Source organism: Globicephala melas, chromosome X (assembly GCF_963455315.2).
Source record: "Globicephala melas chromosome X, mGloMel1.2, whole genome shotgun sequence".
NCBI lineage: Eukaryota > Metazoa > Chordata > Mammalia > Artiodactyla > Delphinidae > Globicephala > Globicephala melas.
The window spans coordinates 51985471-51995550 of record NC_083335.1 but is presented as its reverse complement, the minus strand read 5'-3'; the positions used below and the strand labels follow the sequence as shown (position 1 = coordinate 51995550).

General features: G+C 33.7%; 1 pseudogene; it reads right to left on the bottom strand.

Annotated features, from left to right (window-relative positions):
• Positions 1–9569: 9569 nt before the first annotated feature.
• On the bottom strand, positions 9570–9663 carry LOC115849139 (U6 spliceosomal RNA; annotated as a pseudogene).
• Between the last annotated feature and the right edge of the window lie 417 nt (positions 9664–10080).

The following is a 10080-nucleotide window of genomic DNA, read 5'->3' as shown; positions in this document are numbered from 1 at the left end:
TCACTATGTACCTGGTACTGTGAGATTCAGCATGCAATATATTTTCATTAAACATTTAATTTGTTGAAATAAGCAAAAGATTAACTGTATTTTTTAAAGGAATACATCCCCATGCACAAAACATATGGACAAGGATTTTCAGAGAAAATGGTTTTCCTCTTCTAGTACATTATTAGTTATATTGATATGCTGCCCCATTTTGATAATTGAATAAATAATTAATAAAAATTCTCAGCATGCTTTGATAAATATTAAAGCATGTTTCTAAATCTTGCAGAATTCAAAAGGAGATGGAAAATAACCACGTGTTAGATAAAAGGAGAACGTACAGATTTTTAAGTTTTTTCAACATGAGAGCTAACATAGTTTTGTCATTAAAATGTGTCATCTGTCCAACTAATTTAGGACATTAGAATACTTCCCTTTAATAACACAAACATATAAACTTGGGAAATAATTTAACCATTAAAATTGTTGGAATATAACTATAATCTTAGACTAACAGGAAAAGCTACATTGATTGTGTTTTATACATTTACATGGATCAAATTAAAATATTTTATTTTTAATGTAGGCAATATCAGGTTCAGATATGTGAGAAACACCACAGTGAAATAAAGTACTGACATAAAATAGAAAATGCTAGTGCTTTGAAAATAGATTTTCATCACTAGCTTTAACATATGAAAATTTGGATATGGGTAAATATGTACTGAGAAATATAGTGAAGTATTACAATTCAATACAGAAGTTTCCCTATTGTAATCATCTTAACACTCTGAACTACTACCAAAAATACAGCTTTGATCTACGTTTTATAAACATGAATTTAAAATAGAAAAATTGGGCTTCCCTGGTGGCACAGTGGTTGAGAGTCAGCCTGCTGATGCAGGGGACACGGGTTCGTGCCCCGGTCCGGGAAGATCCCACATGCCGCGGAGCATCTAGGCCCATGAGCCATGGCCGCTGAGCCTGTGCGTCCAGAGCCTGTGCTCTGCAACAGGAGAGGTCACAGCAGTGAGAAGCCCGCGTACTGGAAAAAAAAATAATAATAAATAAATAAAATAGAAAAATCATATACACATCCCTTCTTAAGAATATATTTTATATTTTCTGCATACAGCATTGTAGTGAAAATGCATCTTCATTTACATGCATTCTAAAATCAGTCTGAATTTAACATTGAGGTGTTGCTAATTTGCTTCCATTGGGTCTCCCTTTGGGGGTTGAAGTGAACTTTAGCTTTTGAGAAGGGAAACTTTGTTACACAAGAATACAATTTAGGCTAACTCACAAGAAATGTTTTATGAAGAACCACATGTTTGAAATGTATTTAATATGTCTAGGTTAGGTGGTTTCCCTAAATGGATATCAATTATTTTTCATTGCATAATTATTAGTTGAGGTCCTATTGTGTATCCAATGCTCTTTCAGAAGTCAATGATACAACAGCAAAGAAGACAATTATTGTGTCTTCTGTTGTAGAGTTTACATTTGGGTAGTTTCTACCAGAAAAAATATATATATATATTTTTCTATGCGCATGAGTATTTCCTGGAATAATAAAAATAATACATGGACCCCAAAATCATAATGAGTGCATAAAGTAGTTCCTTCTTTTAATTATATGTATCGGATTGGCTGCTCAAGGATACTTCTAAATGCCTTCATTCTTATATACGAATATAATTTTTTCATTGCATACCTGCTGCTTGCCATGTATTGTGCCAGGTAATTAGCACATTATCTCACTTAAGTCTTGCAAAAAACAGATGAAATAAATAATTGTTCCCATTTTTCAGACAGGAGAAATAAGACTGGAAAGAGATAATGAAAAAATTTAATTACCTAACATGTTAAGTGGTCATACTGGGATGCAAATTCAGGTCTGTCTGACTGTACAACCCGAAAACAATCTACTAGCTTGCAAGAAGGCACTGTAATATCATATATTGCCTATAGATTTTATCAATATGCAATTTGATATTGGTGTGTTTCTGGTCTAAATACAGTAGAGTGTTTTAAATATTTCAAAGCAAATCATTTGTTTTTCTCTCACAGAAATATAGCCATTGCTCATTTAAAAGAAAAATACAAAGAAAAAAGCAGCTATATTTCAAGAGTAACAGATATTTTAAAAACCACTATGGTTAGTATCAAAGTAGTTAAGGAAATCACCAGGAACTCTTAATCAGCCTACTCTTAAAGTATTCTGACAAAAGTTAAAGCTTCTCTGGGTTGCCCTTGTAGGGGTCCTTTGGGTTGATTAAATTGTCTTCTTGAGACTATCTCACATGGGGTAAAAAATATTCCTCTTGTTTTCCAGACTCCACCAAAAATCATGCTTTACTCACCACGGAAAGAGACCAAAGCCAATAAATATACTTGCCCGAGATCTTAGACTTCTTTATCATTTAGAAGTAAAGTTGTACTTGAACAAACAAAAACAAAACTCAAGAGGCAAAAGTCAACCTATGATATAACTTTATTATTACCCCAAGGTACATTCTTCCTGAGCACCCATTAGAACAACACTCAGTAGCATGGTCCACAAGAACTCTTGAGTGTAGTGCAGGGGAGGTAGTGGCTTATAGCCCAAGCAAAATGTAGGAATTACTATCGGTGAACTTGGGAGAAGCTGGAGCTCAGTCTGTATTAGCCACTTTTTTGCCTCTTCAACTCCTTTGCTAGATGTGGAAGCCACTCCAGCCTCACATCTTTTCTCTAGTATGTTCCCATCCAAGAGGTAAAGTTATGAGTATCCACGATAGATTATTTTGAAAGACTTGCCAGAAAGCCACTCAGCTTAAAAACACGTCTAGTTGTGTAGGACTTATGATATTTCCTATTTCTTATCTAGCATAACTTCCTTTTATGCTCTGTAACAAAAAGCCAGAAATCCTAGAGTCTATTTTCATCAACCTCATGTTTTCGCAATTTGGTCAAAGTTTTGGATTTAGTACCAACTTATTACAGGTTCTGTACAGCCTGTCTACTTCCTTTGCTAATATGCATTTCTCTGTCTGGAATGCCCATTACCTTTCCAATTCTCTCTCTCCCACAAATCACAGCCTTCTATTTATCTTTTAAGGCCCAGCTAAATGCTGTCTCTTTCATGGAATCCTCCCTTACCCTTCCAAGAATAAATCTCTTTTCTCCTGAACTACTGTAGCAATTTATTTTCCATTTTATGGCATTAATCTTGTTCTACCTTGTTATTATTTCTATACATTTTAGTCCTCTCTCCTAATTGTAGACATGGATCTTGATGGCTGGGTCAAGCCAGATTTATCATTGTATTTCTACTGTGCTTAGCACAGGACTTTGCACTTTTTAACTATTCAAAAATATTGGTTGATAATTCTGCATTCACAGTTTCATTGAGTAAGCTTGTAATTCTCACTTCTCAGCCTACTTAATTCACCACACATACTTGTACAAACTGTTTAGGTTTCCAAGTTATATTTACTGCTTTTACCTCCCTCTGTCACCTTTGGCGTTGTCTGCTCTGCACACTTTGCTGCCTAAATCTCTCAAACCTCTGACCCTAAGAGAGATGGGGACTGTCATGTCTTGTGATGGCCTTTCTCTAACCACAGATAACTTGTCCAAAAACAAGTACCTACTGAAAGTTACAAGGGCTCTTTGCTATAGCAGTGCAGATTGTTTCCCCTTTTTCCTGAGCAAAAACCGGATTTATAGGAGCAAACTCCATTATAATACACATCCGGAAGCCGGGTGTCCCCAATGGGAATGAAAATACCTGGCCCAATTTTCAAGTACCAATTCATGTTTTTTTTTTTTTTAAAGCCATGCTTTAAATGGTAAAATAAGTAACACTATATTTAATGATCACTGGAACAAAAATGCACAGTTTGATCATCACTGAATTTTAAAACTGGAGGAATATTAGAGATCATCACATCCAAAGTCCTCACGTGGAGCCTGAGACTTGAGGCTGTTTAAGTGGCTTGCCTAAGGCTTAGAACAAAAAATAGATCTCCAGATGAAGCCCGTCTAGTACATTTTGTAACCCACACTTCTGTCATTGTTGAATCAGATTTTCTCTTTGGAAAGATTTTCTATTTTATCTTTATTTATTTAATTCAGTTTTTAAAAGCCATGGTGTATAAAATAAAGTTCTTAAGGTCAGAAATATTGAAGCTATCTACATAAAGCTCCTAATTTCTTCAAGAGTAACATAAGGACTGTGACTTTTTTTACTTAATATGTTTAATTCCTGCAGAAAAGCTGGGGAAATAGATTAAGGTAGCGCCACGTGATCAAGGGATAATTAAATAGAACGTTATTGTATAAATCACAACCTGAACATGGATCATTAGGTCCAACCCCAATGGTAGGTAACACAGTATATATGTTGAGCTGCTATTTGTCTAGTGAAAATAAAACGATTTGCTGTAACCGCTTTATAAAGATTCTATAAATAATTATTTGCTTCTAGCTCTTCAAAATTTAAGATGGTCTCTCAAAGGTTTACAAAGTAGGAAAGGGAATCTGTGGAGATTATGCATCACTGGAATGCATTTTACTTTAGAGAAACAAGGTAAAACTGGTAAAGTATATTAATAGCACTTTTCCATACACTTTTCATTTGTCATTAATTTTTATCATAAGGAAAAAACTAGATGAAAATTATTGAACATATTTAAAAGGAATCCCAATATAAGAGACCAAAGAAGGGATACATGATTCTTTTTCTTGAAAAGGAGTTTAGCATTTTGTCTTGTAAGTCAAGAAAATATGCCCAAATTCCACATGCTTGAGGAAATAGTGTATCTTGTATCTTGTCATTACTTAACAGAGACACAAAAACCTTAATGTCTTTATATTTGTAAAACACTTTAGGTATCTCATTTCAAGTATGCTGGAAACAGAAAGTATAATATCTTGTTAGGAATAATTTGAAATAATTCCATTTAACACAACTGATATAACAAGCTAATCTACCTGGGAGCAGATCTATTTAATGTTTCGAAATACATACTTTTCCTGTCTTTTCTGTTTTGTTCTTAGGCAGCATTCCACTTATCTTAATTTAACAGTGAATATTGTTGTCACTACTGTTTTGGCTGTTTCTCACTTATAGAGGACATAAGATCGCCATCAGAAAATAAAAAGTAGTTCTTTCTATTGTACGAAGTCTAAGATGTTGGATTTATTTTATACTATTCACAATAGTAATAGACAAATTTCTTCAGCAGTAACTGTTACGATTTATATTTTCTTTATTATAAAATGAGGTAATAATATTTTTGCAATGCCAAGCCTTAAAAAAGCAGCAGTCTAATTTGTTGATTCCTTATCTAGTTCTTAATTTTTGGGTGCAAAGTATCATGCTGCTTCCATGCATTTATGAAAATAGAGAATGTATAATTTTTTACATATCATGGTGTAAGATATACACTTAGTCACATATTCACTTTATTAATATATGAAAAGAATAAAGGCCTTTGCTTATTCACTCTCCGCCCTCTCTCTTTATCTCTCTCCCTCTTTCTCTCCAACACTCCCTTTTTCTCTTTCTCTCTCTTACACATACACACATGAACACATATAACAACTTCGATTTCTATTTGACTAGCTTAATGGAAATATTCTTCTGGAGAGAATGTGCGGTAGACTATGACTGGATAGTCTCATTTCAACAGTAAATTAGAGAACAGTTTTTAATTGTAATCTTAATTGTTTTTAAAAATTCACATATAACAAGTTAGTTGAGACAATGATTTCAGATCAGCTTCTTAAGTTTCATTTCATTGCAGTGGAACATCATTAAAATAGTATGAATATGTTTATTAACAATAGTTTGTCTAGTCATGTGTTAAGGACATACTGAATAGTATATCCTGAGCTAGTGTGAGAATCAATTATGCAGGTTTTTCCAGATTATAATGAAAATAACTTAATATTTAAATTATGGTAATGAAAGAGTCTCCATACTATGTAGTTAAAGTAATAGCTTCAACATATCTAGTATAAACTCTTCCTATTCCATAAAAGGTATTATGCTAAACAAATAACTATATTTTTGTTTCAAGTTTTTTATTGGTGATAAAGGCTGAGACTTTTTTTTTTTTTTTCAGTACGTGGGCCTCTCACTGTTGTGGCCTCTCCCGTTGTGGAGCACAGGTTCCGGACACGCAGACTCAGCGGCCATGGCTCACGGACACAGCTGATCCGCGGCATGTGGGATCTTCCTGGACTGGGGCACGAACCTGTGTCCCCTGCATCAGCAGTCGGACTCTCAACCATTGCGCCACCAGGGAAGCCCCAAGGCTGAGACTTTTAAAAAATATTTTTCTTGCAAAAATGTTTTCTTCCTAATTATTATACATCTTTTGTAATTTCCTGCTATTTTTGTCACATAAAGATAAATTTAGTAATTTGTGAGAAGAAAATTTCTGTCATTGCTTAAACCAGTACTTTTTTTCCTCAAAAATGCATTTACTTTTGTGGCCCCAACAGGGAGGCATGTTTTGCATGCAAATAGCAGGTGGCTATGGAGAGTTACTTTGACAGCTAATGTCTTGTGCTGCCTCAACATCTGTGGATTAAAAGAGGTTCTCTGTAGTATGTGATGTTGCTGAGAAAATGTAACCAGTTTAAGTGGAGTTTTTCAACTAAGTTCCAAGCTTACTTTGAGGGACCATAGGGAGGGGTAGAATGCAAAAATAATTAAAAATAAAGTACGTTCTAGTTTTGGTGACAATTGACATAAAAGATCTTGAAAAGGCAAATAAGACAACTCTAATTTTGAAGACAGAGTAGTTCTCAGCCAGCTTAGCTGGAAATTGTACAATTAATAAAAAGGAATAAGATGGACTTGCCTGAGAAGGGGGAACTGGATAATCAATAAAATAAAAGTGAAAATACCCTAAAAGGGTACAATTTAAGTAATGAAATTTAAATGTTTTTTTAATAAAATTATTCACAGAATAAAAAAATCTCTGAATACTCCTGTAATTCTCACCTGGAAACATATTTTATGTGTTATATGACACAAAGTTGCATGAATTAAAAATAAAAGGACATTAAATCATTGGAATACTTGATATTTGCATTGTGAGGGCCTCACACATATTTATTGAGTAGATAATTTTTCAGGTGTTTTCCATTATATGTATCCAAACAAATTATTTCATATGTCACTTTCATCTGGGTTTTCCAATAACATAAGCCTACTGATCAATGTCCATGCCCTTAGAAAACAGTATTATACTGTGAATAAAATGTCTATAAACTCCCTAAAATTTTTTGTTCTCTTTTTTCTCTCAATTATGACTTATCATTAAAGTTTATTTTTTTTAATTCTATTCCTACTTCCTCACTTTTTTGCTGATTTTTCTTTGTGTTTCTCCTTCCTCTGTGTTTCTGTATCCCGTTCCAGTGTATTATATCACCTCTCACACTGTATTTTAATTTTTTAAATTTTATTGTTTGTATTGTTACCAAATTGTTGCCTGAGGATAGGGTTTGCAGCTTGTTCACTCACATCCCCATTACTTGGAACATAGATGAATGAAATTTTCACTTCTGAAAAAGCAGATGGAAAATGTGAAGATATTTTTTTAAATTAAAATGCACAAACACTATAGTATCATTAATAAAGTTAATATATATTTTAAACATAAAGTATAGGGTTAATGAGATTAGTGTTTCTTGAAACTCTTACATGTGCTAAGTCATTTTTGGTATAATCATCCATTTAATATTCACACATACATGCACACACATTTCTTGTGCAATATGTCTTATTTTAAACATATGGACATTGAGGATTAGAGAGTTCAAATAATTTTCCCAGTCATCTAGCTACTGAATAATAGATCTAGAACTGAAACCCATGTCTGCCAGACTTCAAAGCCTCATGCTCTTTCTATAGTGCAATGCTCACTTTGCTAAGAGAGCATTTCTAAATCTTGCCAGATTTTAGAAATCATTAAAAACACTGATTCTTAAAGTTGCAAGTATTGTAAGATTTTTCAGTCTCTACTGTTAAAGTTAAATCTTTCCTGAATGCCTTCTTTTTCCTTCTTTCTATGGTTAGAACCAGGATGATAATTTCATCAATGTCTGAGTCAATCAACAAATTCTTCTTGCTGTTTGATTATACCTCATATAATATCTTAGGACTTCAATTGAAATTCTTCTATATCCTTTTCTTATATGATATTCTAGCAGAGAATATTTATCTTTTGATGACCTTTTTGAATACTTCCCTGTGGGCAAATATGCCAATTCTGATTTTAAAAACACAGTGATTCTTCAATAATTTAGATTTGTTACAAATTATGCTATTGAAATAAAAAGGCTTACAAGTTCTATCATTTAGGAACTATAAGTTACAAAAATTATCAAAACTAAATACAGGTCACAGAACTAAAATTAAATCCCTGTTACTTAAAATTATTTTTAGAAACATTTTTTCTTAAGAATATGTAGACTCAATCTCCATGCAACTTTTAATATCCATTAATTTAAAAGAGGAATGTTTCACATAAAGTGAGATTTTAAATTATCTAGTGTGAAAACACCAATACAAATATAGATTGTAAGAGTTCTACTTACCAAGTAAATCTAAGAACAGTACAAAGCTGTCCACAGGACTGATCCTTCTTTGACTCCATGAATAGGAATTGGATATGGAACAAACTGAACAACCTTGATATAGATTTATGTATTTTAATAATCCTACCAATATGGTACTAAATACGAGAAGGCTTATAACACATTTATTTTATTTTATTTTTAACATCTTTATTGCAGTATAATCACTTTACAATGCTGTGTTAGTTTTTGCTTTATAACAAAGTGAATCAGCTATACATATACATATATCCCCATATCCCCCCCCTCTTGCGTCTCCCTCCCTCCCACCCTCCCTATCCCACCCCTCCAGGTGGTCACAAAACACGGAGCTGATCTCCCTGTGCTATGTGGCTGCTTCCGACTAGCTATCTATTTTACATTTGGTAATATGTATGTGTCCATGTCACTCTTGCACTTCATCCCAGCTTACCCTTCCCACTCCCCGTGTCCTCAAGTCCATTCTCTACATTTGCGTCTTTATTCCTGTCCTGCCCCTAGGTTCTTCAGAAGCGTCTTTTTAAAATTCCATATACATGTGTTAATATACGGTATTTGTTTTTCTCTTTCTGACTTACTTCATTTTGCACCTAGACAGACTCTAGGTCCAACCACCTCACTACAAATAACTCAATTTCATTTCTTTTTTATGTCTAAGTAATATTCCATTGTATATTTGTGCCATATCTTCTTTATCTACTCATCTGTTGATGGACACCTAGGTTGCTTCCATGTCCTGGTTATTGTAAATAGAGTTGCAATGAACATTGTGGTACATGACCCTTTTTGAATTATGATTTTCTCAGGGTATATGCCCAGTAGTGAGATTGCTGGGTCATAAGCTAGTTCTATTTTTAGTTTTTAAGGAACGTCCATACTGTTCTCCATAGTGGCTGTATCAATTTACGTTCCCACCAACAGTGCAGGAGGATTCCCTTCTCTCCACACCCTCTCCAGAATTTAAAAATATGGAATGCATGTCATCCTTGCACAGGGGTTAGGATAATCTTCTCTGTATCTTTCCAATTTTAGTATATGTGCTGCCAAAGCAAGCACTGATTTTAAATAGAATGATGTAAAGCTTATTTCTGCCTCCTTTTATTTATACCTAGGTAACTTGATGAGTGTTTTGGATGAATTGGATGCATGACCTATAGAAAAGAAGAAAGAAAACCTCTTTTATTTTATAAGGTATTTTAAGAAACCTTATTGGTAGAGCAGTGATTGGGATTATAGCTATCCATTTTTAGGGGCTAGGAGTGGGGAAATTTATTCCTCCCCTGTCTCTACGTTTCCATAAAGCTTAGCAGAGGTCCCTGAGATAAGGAGTTAATTATTGGAGTTAAACACTCTTTCTTCAACTTTTACAGTGTCAGTGAAAGAAAGATCCCTTTGAATAATGTCACTGTACTTTTTGTAAATTCAGAGGTAAAGATAGAATCAATTATGTTTTACAAGAACCACATGATAAAT